The 12,988-nt window shown below is 37.0% G+C and overlaps 1 pseudogene; it reads right to left on the reverse strand.

Moving 5' to 3' along the window:
* Positions 1–7,141: 7,141 nt before the first annotated feature.
* LOC149208704 (putative receptor-like serine/threonine-protein kinase At5g57670 pseudogene) lies at positions 7,142–8,194 on the reverse strand (annotated as a pseudogene).
* Positions 8,195–12,988: the final 4,794 nt, after the last annotated feature.

Consider the following 12,988-nt stretch of genomic DNA (forward strand, 5'->3'; position numbering starts at 1 on the left):
GCTAAAGGTGGCCAATTAACTTGGCCACCCTCAGTTCGAAAACAAAATGTAAACTCCTAGTCAGTAGGCCACGTGACAAGGTCACATCAAAGCAAACAAATTGAAAATATGGTCCAATTAAGTTGTACAGGAGTGGGTGATGATTACGAGGGAAAGCTGCATGATAACTCACGGTGGGCCAACAGTCCAATAGGGTTAATCACATACACTGCCAGCTAGCACAACGCTCCAAGGAATCGACCATAAATAGCAAAAATTCATAACTTTCTTGCACAAATCGTTCATTTTGAGATTAAGAAAACCGGGACCACCTGGAAGAGCCATTAAAGAAGCAAACCAGTTCCTGGCCATCCTATAGGGAACACCTACAAGAAATGCAAAGAACTACATGAAATAGTGGGAATTATCAAAAAAATTTGCAAGGGTGTTCCTAGGGCCAAGATATTTAGAAATTCTCCTCACTCTGGGAATCACAGTGAAAGATAGGTGGCTCATTTCCTATGTTTTTTGACTTGATAGCTAGGAAAGATAAAAAGAAAAATAAATCTGCCTTTTTTTCTAGTAATTACAGTGGGCCTGGGGATAGACAGAATTGTGTGGGGATAAAGAGAAAATTGTAGTCACCCTCCTAAACTCTAAACCCATAGTTGCCATGGAAATCTCTAGAGCTAAGCCACCAAACTCCCTACAGTCAGCTTGTCAGAGAGGAGAAAATGACAGGAGGTTTCAACAAAAGGGAGCCCACAGGGACATCCGAAATACACCTCCATGCCCCTGTGGTAGAGATAGTTAGAAGGAATCAATGGTTGGGAATCTTCGAGCTGCTTAGAGGATATGATGATGATGTAGCTTGAGAATTTTCCATGTCACTCACCCCTTAGGCTAGAGTTAGTTCTACTTTTGTGGTAAGAGGATTGTCAGTAACAATTACCCCTGAAATCATTAGCAGAATCACTACACTTCCTCTATACATGCAATGGAGAAAGAAGGATGAAGATAGCAGCATTTGTGTTAAGAAGAAATTTTTCTTGAGGGATGAAGAGCCAATTGATAACAAAAATGGGATTAGAAGGGAGATTCTTCCCTATCCTTGGGATGAAGTAAGCTATCACATTCTCAAATATATTTCTTGTGAAGGAAGGCTCAGTATAATCTATGGTTACCAATTTAGACTCCTCCATGAGCTGAGATTTGGAGAGGAGTTACCCCTTAACAGAAGACTTAGTGTGCCCTAATTCTTGTTGCAATCAATAATAGACATGATCATAAAGGTACAGGAAGGAAAACATCAGCAGTTGGCACATCATGGACTAATCAAGCTCATACTAGAAGATGCCTTGAGCCAGTTAAGAGTCCCTATTCTATGGTCCACATTTAGGGACATGAACAGGGAGGTTGTAATTGAAGCAATTGAATATGAGAGGGACCCAACCTCTAGTGGACGTGAGGAAGAAGAAGAGGAATAACCTGAAGAAGAAGAGGAAGAACTAGAGGAAGAAGAGGAGGTACAGACAAATAAAACATAGGAAGAAGAGGAAGGAGAAGAGAACAGTAGGGAACAAGAATAGAAGGATGAGGCAGGCCCTTAAAAACATACCAAGGAAGGGGAGGAATCTCCAAGAGTGTCTCCTAAACCCACAGAGAAGGAGGCAATTGTTCCCTTGACTACCCTAAGCACACCCATAAAGTCAACAAGAAAAGGTAGAGGCAGACTCCCCTATATTTCAAAAAAATGAGGAGCACTAGGATCAAACAGGGGAGACCACAAACAGCTACCAAGACTCTTATCATCATTGAAGACTCACCAAAAGGATAAGAAAAACTCGTCTCCCAGAAATGAAAGGTAAAGAGGGAACATCAAAACAGGCTTACCCAAAGTTTTCAATCACCTATGTTAGGATCCCTGTTACCAGGTCAGCCTCAACAACACAAATCAAAGAACCCTTGACCCCATTTCAGAAATAAAAAAGCCTCCTACAGGAAACTATGTCGACACTACAGGAAACACAGAAAAAGCAAAAGGAAGGACAAAAAGGATAGAAGAAAGGCAAGGAAGCAGCAACACAATTACAGGAGGAGGTAGATGCTCCAAAGACATTAAAGGGGGAATCCCAAGATCTGTAGGAACCTAGCCCACAGCCTAATCTCAGCTCGTATTACAGATTCATTGAGGGAGTCAGAGTAATACCACAAAAATTTTCCATCCCTCTCTTCTTTGAGCTTCAGGAGAGAGGAAAGACACATTGTTGGATGCAAATTGCTAAATCAAAGAATGTAGAGGATGTTGGCCATATGGAAGAGAAGCTACTAGAAATGGACAGAGAGTTTAGTAGGATAAGAGGCAGGGAACGAGTTATGAAATCTCAACTAGAGGCTGAAAACATGTGGCTAAGGAGGCAGGTACAGGAAAAAGAGAACCAATTGGCCACTATGGCAAGCCTCTATATGGAGGCACTCTAGTGTAGGATGCCACCAAAGTCATATGCCTTGTACCTAAAAGATCAATGGTTTCAATTTCATATAAAGACAATAGCACAATGGGGGACTATGCCTTTCCAATACTATAAGTAGATCATTGAGCTATGTCACCAAAGCACCCTATAGAATAAGGCCAATATATCTAAATTCTACTTACACAACTTGGCCTTAACAGACTTGAATGTGTGGGATACCAATGCAAAAATGGGGGACATACAACTAATGGTCGTTGCATCATGGATGAGTCATGAGGAGGCCAGGGCTAAGTAAAGAGGGTATTGGAAAGAGAAGTGCAGAACAGATCAATTCCATGGTTGTCATTATCACCCACAACATCATAGCTAATGATCCCAAATTGCACCAAGATACCTAACTACACAAGAGAAAGTAGTCACTCATTTTGAAGACACATTGAGATTGTTAGGGGATGAAATCCATCAAGCATGTCAGAGGAGATGGGGGACCCTACAATATAGCCTAAGGATCAGGGAGTATCATTCCCCTGAAAGAATGAGAGAGGCACTAGAAAGGACCCCACTATATAAGAAGGCACTACAGAGACTCAAAATCAACTGGATTGGTTTGAAACTCAGTCCACCATTGCTATTAGGTATGTTAGAAGGAAGAAAGGAAGAAGAGGAAATAAAGCATTGGGAGGAAATAAAGAAGCATGTGCGATTTTATCCATAAGAGGAGACTATATCAACAAAAGCTTGGGATGTTAGAGAGGCCACAAGTGCAATGAAAGGCATGGACATAGATTAAGTTTCTCAGAGGATGAGCAACACTTTTAGTAAGGGGTGATGATGAGGTGCATAAATAGGTAAATTATATGGACTTTAATGCCACTCTCCATCTTATTAAAATCAACTTTTCTCACATTTATTTACATATTTTATTATATTTTGCTTAGTGAGAAGGGTAAAGATGAGATGTTATGTCATGTGGCCTAATGTGCATTAATTTCAAGACTTGGAGCAGTTTTTGGCTAATTTAAGTGCAAGAACTCGAAGTAGACAAGCAAGAGAGATTTTAGGAGATTGGATCTTCCTCCTTAACTCCTCAATCACTTGAAGATTCCTCCACCAGATCTCATCAGATCGGTTACAAGCATCAAAGCCCACTAAGGTCATTGGAAGCCAAGCTAGTGATAGTTGAAGACAAGTTAGTCTCGAGTTTTGGATCCAAGCCTCCCTAATTTTAAGGAAGTTGGTAGCTTCAATTGTATAAATAAGAAGGCCTATGGCCTCATTAGGATTTGACTTTTTTTGTTGTAGCCAAGAGGCATTTTCAAGCTAAGACATTGTGAATGATTACTCTTATGTATTTTTGAATTTTTTATGAGAGTGAGAAGAATTCCCTTAATCTAGCACTGAGTTGAATCAGAGGGCTAAAGCTCTTGGGTTAGGGCCCAACCCTAGTAGCAGAGGTTCCTCTTTTTGTATATGTACTTAGATTATATTCATAGTTAGTTTTTGAAGTGATTTTTGTTTTGTTTAATCTGCAAGTATTTGGATGATTACTTAGTTTTCCTCCATTAGTGAACAGATAGATCAGTGGTACAATAGTGAAAGTAAATAATTCAGAAAATCTTGTGGTAGTGGCCTCTGCCTCATCTCCCTGATGGGATCATGGCTTGAGGGTTCCATTCTCACAACCCAAAAACAGATTTATTGTTTGATCACTGCATAACTTAGGATTTCTTGTTGAATAGATCATTGTTTCTCAAATCCTTAGAAGTACCTATAATTTTCATTTTGGTTTCACGAGTTTGTTATGGTTTAGAAGAACTTCCATTCATAGACTTAGTCATTAGCCATTAATAACTCTGTTTTTCCTAAATTCAACTCATATTTTCCATATATAAATGAAGTTGTGCATAAATGAAGAAAATAATGTATGTCGTTGCAGGAGTTTCTGATCTTCTAGGAGACCTCATCTCACCAACCTCATCCAAGTCTTCTCCACCTACGCTACCAAACTCCACCAAACCCTAATTCGAATTTATGTTTTGTAGCAAAGTGGACATCTTCCTTGAGTAAGTCCAACCATCTTGAAGGCTTGGGTTGGGCCTTGCATAGTGTGAACCTCCTCGGTTCCTTGTTCCCCCATCAGACACCTTTCCCACACTTTATTCCACCTTTTGTACCTCCTCATAGCTTTCAGCTTGTTTCCTATAGTAAAATTGGGCATCTTGTAGTAGAACTAGGACATCCTGTAGTACTACAAGAAACCCTATAACAGCCTGGTTTAAAACAGAATTGAGGATAAATCATCATTTGAGCTTAGATTACACCTCCACTTGGCTTCCATACCCTCAACATCATTCTGGAATTGTTTCCTCATACCTGTCTCCCCTGCCAAAGATCAAATTGGTTCAATTAGCATTTACATTCATAAAATTGAAAATCAAAAAAGTTTTTCTGCAATTTCTAGTTAGTACATGCATGCAACAGTCACAATAGTTTTAGGATAATTTCCATGCTTATTTAGTCAATATAAATAGATTTTAGATGCAACGTTACATTAGGTCTCTTGTGCAAGCAATATGTGTAGATGCTTAGCTAGATGAATTCATGTCACTTTATAACACTTTCCAATTCAACATTTTCTTTTCCTAGAGTAGGTAGAATTTCCTTTTAGCATTAAGAATAGTTTTCCCTTTATTATTTGTTTGTTAGACTCCTAGTCAATAGAATATTGTTTTGAAAAACCCTAGTGGTCTATCACCCAGTTGAAAAGTGACAAGAGTAGACCATTGCATCTACTATGTATACAGCATTGTCACCTCCAAGTTTGTACGAACCCCCGGTAGAGGAAGTAAAGTTGGTAGCCCTAGGAGTTGTAGCATCCTTGCTGCAATACTAGAGCTCATCACATGTTACTCATGCTAACTGAAAAAATCTCTATCTAACCTCCTCAGAGGCACCAAAAATTGCTTTGGGAAACCCACTTTGTGTCGTTGCATATTGATCGGTATCTCTCTCATGGGAAGAGGCGGCACACACATGCTCAAACCTTCGAGGTTCCTAGCAACCTCGTGCAAACTCTGTGTTTCATATCCCTCTTCAACAGTTGCCACACCCTGTGTTGCTGCTCCAACCCCAGGTAGTTGATCACCTCGCCTAGCATGGCAAGGCATACCTACAGGATGCACCGGTGCCACATCTTTGTCAAGAAAACAATTCATGTCAAAAATTTCACCCATAAATAATAAAAAATTTGCATAAACTCCGAAAGACAAAAAATACTTTTGCACTTTGATCTATCCTCTTACCTAGTGGCCCCCACAGAGTGTCGAGTGGCGCTATCAGTTCTGGATCTTGTTGGGAGGTATAAATGCTATATATACACCCACATTTAAATTGTTAATCCAAGGTCATAAGACTTAGAGACGTAGCACAATATATGCCAGAATACGACCTCAGGGATCAAAATCCTAAAAATAATTTGAAAAGGAAATCATTCAAGAAAAGGCATTCCAAAGTAAACACACTGCAACAAATCAAGAATGCAAAGCTTCTAAATAAACCTACAGCTACGCTGCAAATATGAAAGCATGAAACAAATTCATTTTCAAACTATTTTAAAATATGTACTTAAAATACTTCTTTCAAATTATGTTGGAAAGAAATTATGTGTGCATGACAGTATTCAACCCAAAATTTAAAATCATCGAATGAGGATATCTTCAAGAGTGTTGTTGGACTTTAATTATGTTAAAAATGTACTCAAACTAATCTTGATATTTGAATAAATGTTGTTTTCTTAAAACACCAAGATAAATTCCATGTAATGATTTAAGTTTCTTATAAGTGCCAAAAAATATGAATGGTGAATCAAATGAAATCCTTATTACTCTTATACTATTTTTGTCCCCGTCTTGAATACCTGCAGACTAAAAATATGTTCTTTTATATAATAAGGAGAACAGGGCAATTAGTGAAAGTGAGAAAGAAGCACTTGTTAAGTTTACTCTATTTTTAATCTAATCACTCAAACAAAAATAAATCCTAAAATGACATTGGCATTAAATTTATCAAACGTGTGCAATTAAGAAATCATGAAATGGCAAAGCAGAGTTTAAATCACACTACACTATTCAGGGAATAAAAATAAAACGCAGGAAAATGAATTACACAAGCATGTAATTAAATCATAGTAATAAGAAATAAATGCAGTGAAAGAAATAAATCCTTAGAAATTTAGTTAACGAACTTGTTGATGGACCTGAACAACCAGCTCGATCTCACTATAAAAATCAAATCAACAACCCATCTTAGAAATTTGAATTAGCCTGGAAAATATAAATTAATTGAAAAATATCAAACCAAATTACATGAATGCTAAATAATTAAATGTTGGGCTCCAGTGGTCTCCTCCAGGGATCATTCCACTGGGCTCGGATTCCTCACATGGCGCAATTGAAATCTAGACTCTGCAAATAATACAATGTACATGTTTGATTTCCTGTGTGATCCTAGCCTCAACCTACTTCTATGTGACCCCATCCTTTTTATGCGTGCACAACAATCTCTATTATATAGCAGCAATGCTGCTCTAATTAAATGGATCGATGGTTACATTGAATATAAATTTAGGATTTTTGGTTAATATAAATTAATTAAAATCAGAACAAGAAGATTTTCTTTCAATTTCGATTTCATGCTGGAAGAGGCAACGCACAGCTGGCGAGCTCCAGTCCGTCATCATCATCTTTGTTTATCAAGGATGTTGGCATTTTCCAATAATCCACTTGCTCATTACTTTGACCTTTTATCAATAACTGTAACACCTCATTCATTGATGGCTGCCATATAACTAAATGTCTTATGCATAGTGAAGCAATTAACACAATTCTCTTCATCTAATGAGTTTCATATTGACCTTGAAGTCGTGGATCTATTAGTTCATGAATGTTTCCAGACTCCATTAAGGGTTTAGCCCAAGACAATATGTTCTGCTCAGAAGCATCCATTGATCTACGATTTGAGATAATCTCAAGAAACAACACCCCAAATGAAAAGACATCAGTTTCCTCATAGACAATCCCATGCCGGAAATACTCGGCTGCCAAGTACCCAAAGCACATAGAGATGCAACAATGTTATTCTAAGCCCCAAATACAAATCATAATTAAATGTCGGAACTAAAGAGCAAACTCCAATGATACAAAACTAATTAAATCCGCCAGTCCCTAAATATGCAAAAGCATCTTAACAAAGTTATTCAAAAACATCATCATCGTTATCTGGAAAAGGTTGGGTCGTAGCTGCTACATGTTCTTCTTCATATCGTTGTTGGGTTCTCTTGCCTAGCAATGTCCCAACAATAAAAGCGAATTTTCCCATAGTGTGTAAAAAACAAGAGGATGGACTTCAACACCAATGGTAGGCTCGTATTTATTCTCAAACTACCCAGTAAGATGAAGCTTTATTGTTTTGGAAGCCATTTTGAAAATCCAAAATATGAAATCTGTGGTTCAAAATCTGTGCCTAGCCAAGACATTTGAAGACTTTATATCTCTATGGATGATGCATTGTTGGCAGCATTTGTGTAGATAATGTAACCCCCATGTTGTTCCAATTGCTAACTTGTACCTAATTGACCATTCTAGCACCCTATTCTTGGTACCATGAAGGAGTAAAGCCAAAATACCATGCACATTGAAATTGAATATGAGATGAAGACCGTTCTCTATGTAGCATCGAAACATTCAATGCACAGCAAAATACCTGGATTCTATTCTTAACTTGTGTTGTAATATTCCCATGACCAAAACTTCCTCATAATGTCGAATTTTGCCAAACTGTTTCTGGGTTATCTGAATGAGGGTGCTCTGAAAAACACCGACGTGTTGTAATTTCAATATTCTTCACCATTCTATCACAAAATTCATATTGTCACCTACAGTAATTTCATTCCTTACTCAAATTCATTTTAAGAAGCATTTATGCACTGTTGGTGCTAGACTTATTCATCTGCCACCAAGAAGACATATTATTAATGAAATTTACACAGAAAACATCCTTCAAGAAGAATTTGTTAATTTAATAAATATTGTCTCTAAATGCCTCTACTATCAGCTTAATAAGATAATAATGATTAAAAACATTAGTCACAAGCATAGAATTATTTGATAAATTTTGTAAAAATCTGGACAAAAAGGCAGCTCAACAAATCCCCTAAGTAGTTCATGTCGGCATACGGATAATCCTCAATCATCAGGATTTGGCCACTAAACCACTCAAAGAAGTGTCTAATCGGTCCCCCTCCTATACGAGGTGATAGGGTTTTAACAATGTAAACTTTGAAACGGGAACTATAAACTCAAAACGAGAACTCTGGCCCAAAAACCCCAAAAAAACCACAAAAACAGTGCTCAAAACGAAAAGTGTGTATACTGGAACGATGTTTTTTTTTTTAGGTGTCAATTTTGCGGTTGTTTTAAAAATGGCAGCGACTACGAAATTTTCCTGCAAAATATAGCTTCAGAAAAAAAGCGTTGATACTGGAATAATGATTTTTTTTTTAGGGTCAATTTTCATACTTTTTAAACAATGCTAATAAAACCAATTTTTTATGTCTCAAACAAAGTTAACTTTTAAGGAAAAACACATTAATGTTTCTGGTAGAATATCATTTTTCTTTCTTAAGTATAAATTTAACATGTTTTCAACCACAAAACTAAAAAAACATGACATTATGAACAAATTATTTCACTGAATGAATTCAAAAGTCTTTATTTGTACACTGAATAAAAGAGACATTATATCTCTAATTTGATATTGCATTGTAGATATTTAAACAATAAGATTTATCATACTTAAGACATAATCCAACAACATAAAAATGCTTCATAACTTCTCATTTAACAAAATATGGAAAACATCCATTTTATTTGAAGATACGATGCATACATCAGTTATATAAACTGTCTTAAACAATTATTCAAAATCACTCATATTTTCTTGCACACCATCAGAATTCACATCTTCAGATGAGTGACTGGATGCTGACGAAGATGTTCCATATTCTTCTCTGTCATCAACTAGTGCCCCATCTGAGTCCACATGCATGCCCAAGATTCCAGGTTTCAAAAGTCTTCTAGATCTACGACTGGTTTCAGCAGAGTCCCATGTCAACACTGTTCCTTCTGGTAACAACCTTTTCAGAATCTCTGTCGTCTTGAAGCGAAGAGTTCCTCTCTTTGTTAAATTGAAGTCATAAACAAGTATGTCAACATCCTTCAATTGTAATATGTCTGTGCGGCGGCGATTTATATTTGTACCCTTTCTTTTTCTTTTTCCACCATTTTTTTTGTCAACTACCATCTCTGGCTTATACACACCATTGAATGGGTGTGTATTTGTGGCATACCAATGTACTTCAACACCTGTAACATCCTCATTTATTGTAAAGACCTTTAAAACTTTAGCAACCCAAAATGGATAGCCATTGGGATCTCCATCTGCTAGCACTGCAATCATGCAACCCTCCTTAATATCCTGTACTGAACCCCTATAAAGGTCTTCCATGGCTTCACGTTGTGCACGAGATCTTCTGGAACCTATATACATCTCTCTTTCCTCTGCCTGTGAAGAATTAATAATACCCTAAGATTGTTGTTGTTCAACAATGTTTACTTCCTCATGTTCATTCGACACATTTTGTGGCCAAATAAATGGATTTTTCAAAGGTATATCTTCATTTATTATTGTCAAAATGAGATCACTTTGATTATTGAAAAACGACTCCCACCAAACTGAATCAGCAATGTCAAAGTACTCATATGTATATCTAATACATTTTTTAATTTCTTCCAGGCAATCAGAATAATTTATAGCCCTGTTTTGTCTACGTGCATTCTGAACTTCACCAACTGATTGTAATGACAATATTTTTGATGCAAATATTGGATGATCTAGAATGAACTTCAAAAATTGCAATCCTGATGACGGTGCCCACTCTGTAGTAGTTGAATACTTCTTGCCCCATATTAGTGTTTTCCCATCAATTTTTTTGATACGAAATTGATGTTGGAAGCTAATGTCATTAAGTTGTTCAATGCATTTCCCCTCACCATATGATCCCAGAATAAACCTTCGCATGTCAACAGTTTCTTCCAACACTTCAAAAGCAGGCTCTGGCATGTATGATTTCTTAATACATTCAATTAGTGATGGCAAGCTCCCAACTTCCTTCCTCCTCAATGTGACTGAAAAACGACTGAACATCTGATCAATATGGTCATGAGTGTGCCCAACAAGAAGGAAACCAACCTTTACCTTTTGAAAAATTCTCAATTCAACAAGCATGTTCAGATACCCAAAAACAATCTGATTTTTGTTTTCACGGCAAGTGTTGTCCAATTGTAGATACAAAACTTCAGGAAGATTACCAGACCAATGAGAAATGACATCATGAATTATGGTTATGGTCAGATTTGCATCATTATGAATATTTGGAGCTGTGAAGTACACCCTTGGCTACATTTTCCCATTGAAGACCATACAACTGACCAAGTGAAACTCAATAAAATTTTCCTCTTGTAGATTTTTGGGTGTGCGAACAAAATGTGGTAAAAGTGTTTTCTTCTGGTCCATACCATCAATTATCAAACCCAAATATTTATTTGGATTATCATAACACTTCTTTCGATGCTTGTACAACTTCTTCCTTTCATTTGTTTGTTGTTCGTGATGCTCCTGAAGTTCTTTGACAATTAAATCTACACAACATAAAAGAAATTCATTAAGAAATATGTTTTCATAGTTGATGACTATACAATTTTAAAAGTAAAAGTTATGAACACTTACCTCTTTCTGAGCCTTCACATTTGTCCCTTTTTTATTTAAGAGAAGCACATGTACTGCAAATCCCCATCCTTGTCTTCTTAGGAATACGAACATTATTGAATTCTTTCTTCCATAGCTTCACAAAATATTGATATGTAATAAAGTGGCCCTGTCCCTCAGCACTTTCTGCATATTCTTTGTATAAGTTGTAGATTTCTCGTCTTGAAAAATTATCTGGAATATGTATTGTCTCTCTATTTGGCATACACTCTCCATGCTTTGAAAAGAAATCTTTCATCCATGACATTGCAGTATTTGATAATGGCCCAAACTGTCTTTTATAACGTACTTCTGAATAAAATGTGGGATCCTTTTCCAAATTTTCTTGAATTCTCGAGAGACGAAAATTCCCAAGTGAATGAAACATTTTGAAAGCTTTTCTACACAATAAAAAATTCCTAATATGATAATCATAACCTGACAATGTAGATTGCATGCAGCCAACTAAATATGAGTTTTGCATGCTTTTATTCATTGACAAATATCTCTTCCTGCTTTCTAATGCAAATGTGAAATCCATACGTTTCAAGCAATTTTTTTGGCAACATTCACTTGAAATGAGAGCGCTGATAGAACTTCTTCTCGTCAGATATTCTGCTCTACCCCTTGTATAACTAGAATAGCTTTCATTGATACGAAAAGGTCTACTCCTACTCCTTGATACAATATTTCTTGGCAACATCTCCATCATTGGATCTTCATTTTTATAAGGACTTTCATCATTAAGAGGAACGTTATCCACACTATGATCTGCTCTGATTTTCAAATTTTGACTGAGAGGATACCCTTCATCTTCCCCTTCTTCAATGCTACTATCATAGTCCTTAGAATTCAGACTAAATGGAAAATCTGACTCGATGTTTAATGGATATTCTTCCTCATGTACATTGTCAGTGCTGCTCTCATAGTCCATAGAATTAGGACTATGTTGAAAATGTGGTTGTTTACTTATTGAAGATGCTACATCTTGTCCTTTGTCACTGCTACCTTTATACTGATTAGAATTAGGACAAACTGGATCATCCTGTTCTTCATCACTGTTGCTCTCATAGTCCTTAGAATCAGGACTAAGAGGACATTGTGATACTCCAATGTTTTGAGAATCATCATCCTGCGCTTCATCACCGCTGCTCTCATAGTCCTTAGAATCAGGACTAAGAGGACATTGTGATACTCCAATCTTTTGAAAATCATCATCCCGTGCTTCATCACCGCTGCTCTCATAGTCCTTAGAATTAGGACTAAGAGGACATTGTGATAATCCAATCTTTTGAAAATCATCATCTCGTGCTTCATCATCGCTGCTCTCATAGTCCTTAGAATTAGGACTAAGAGGACATTGTGATAATCCAATCTTTTGAAAATCATCATCCCGCGCTTCATCACCGCTGCTCTCATAGTCCTTAGAATTAGGAGTAAGAGGACATTGTGATACTCCAATCTTTTGAAAATCATCATCCCGCGCTTCATCACCGCTGCTCTCATAGTCCATAGAATTAGGACTAAGAGGACATTGTGATACTCCAATCTTTTGAAAATTATCATCCCGCGCTTCATCACCGCTGCTCTCATAGTCCTTAGAATCAGGACTAACTGGACACTGTGACAATCCATACTTTTGAAATTCATCATCATGCTCATCATCACTGCTG

The sequence above is a fragment of the Pinus tabuliformis genome, chromosome 1_2 (assembly GCF_031772625.1).
Source record: "Pinus tabuliformis cultivar Carrire ecotype Pingquan chromosome 1_2, CPIR1, whole genome shotgun sequence".
In the NCBI taxonomy this organism is placed as follows: domain Eukaryota; kingdom Viridiplantae; phylum Streptophyta; class Pinopsida; order Pinales; family Pinaceae; genus Pinus; species Pinus tabuliformis.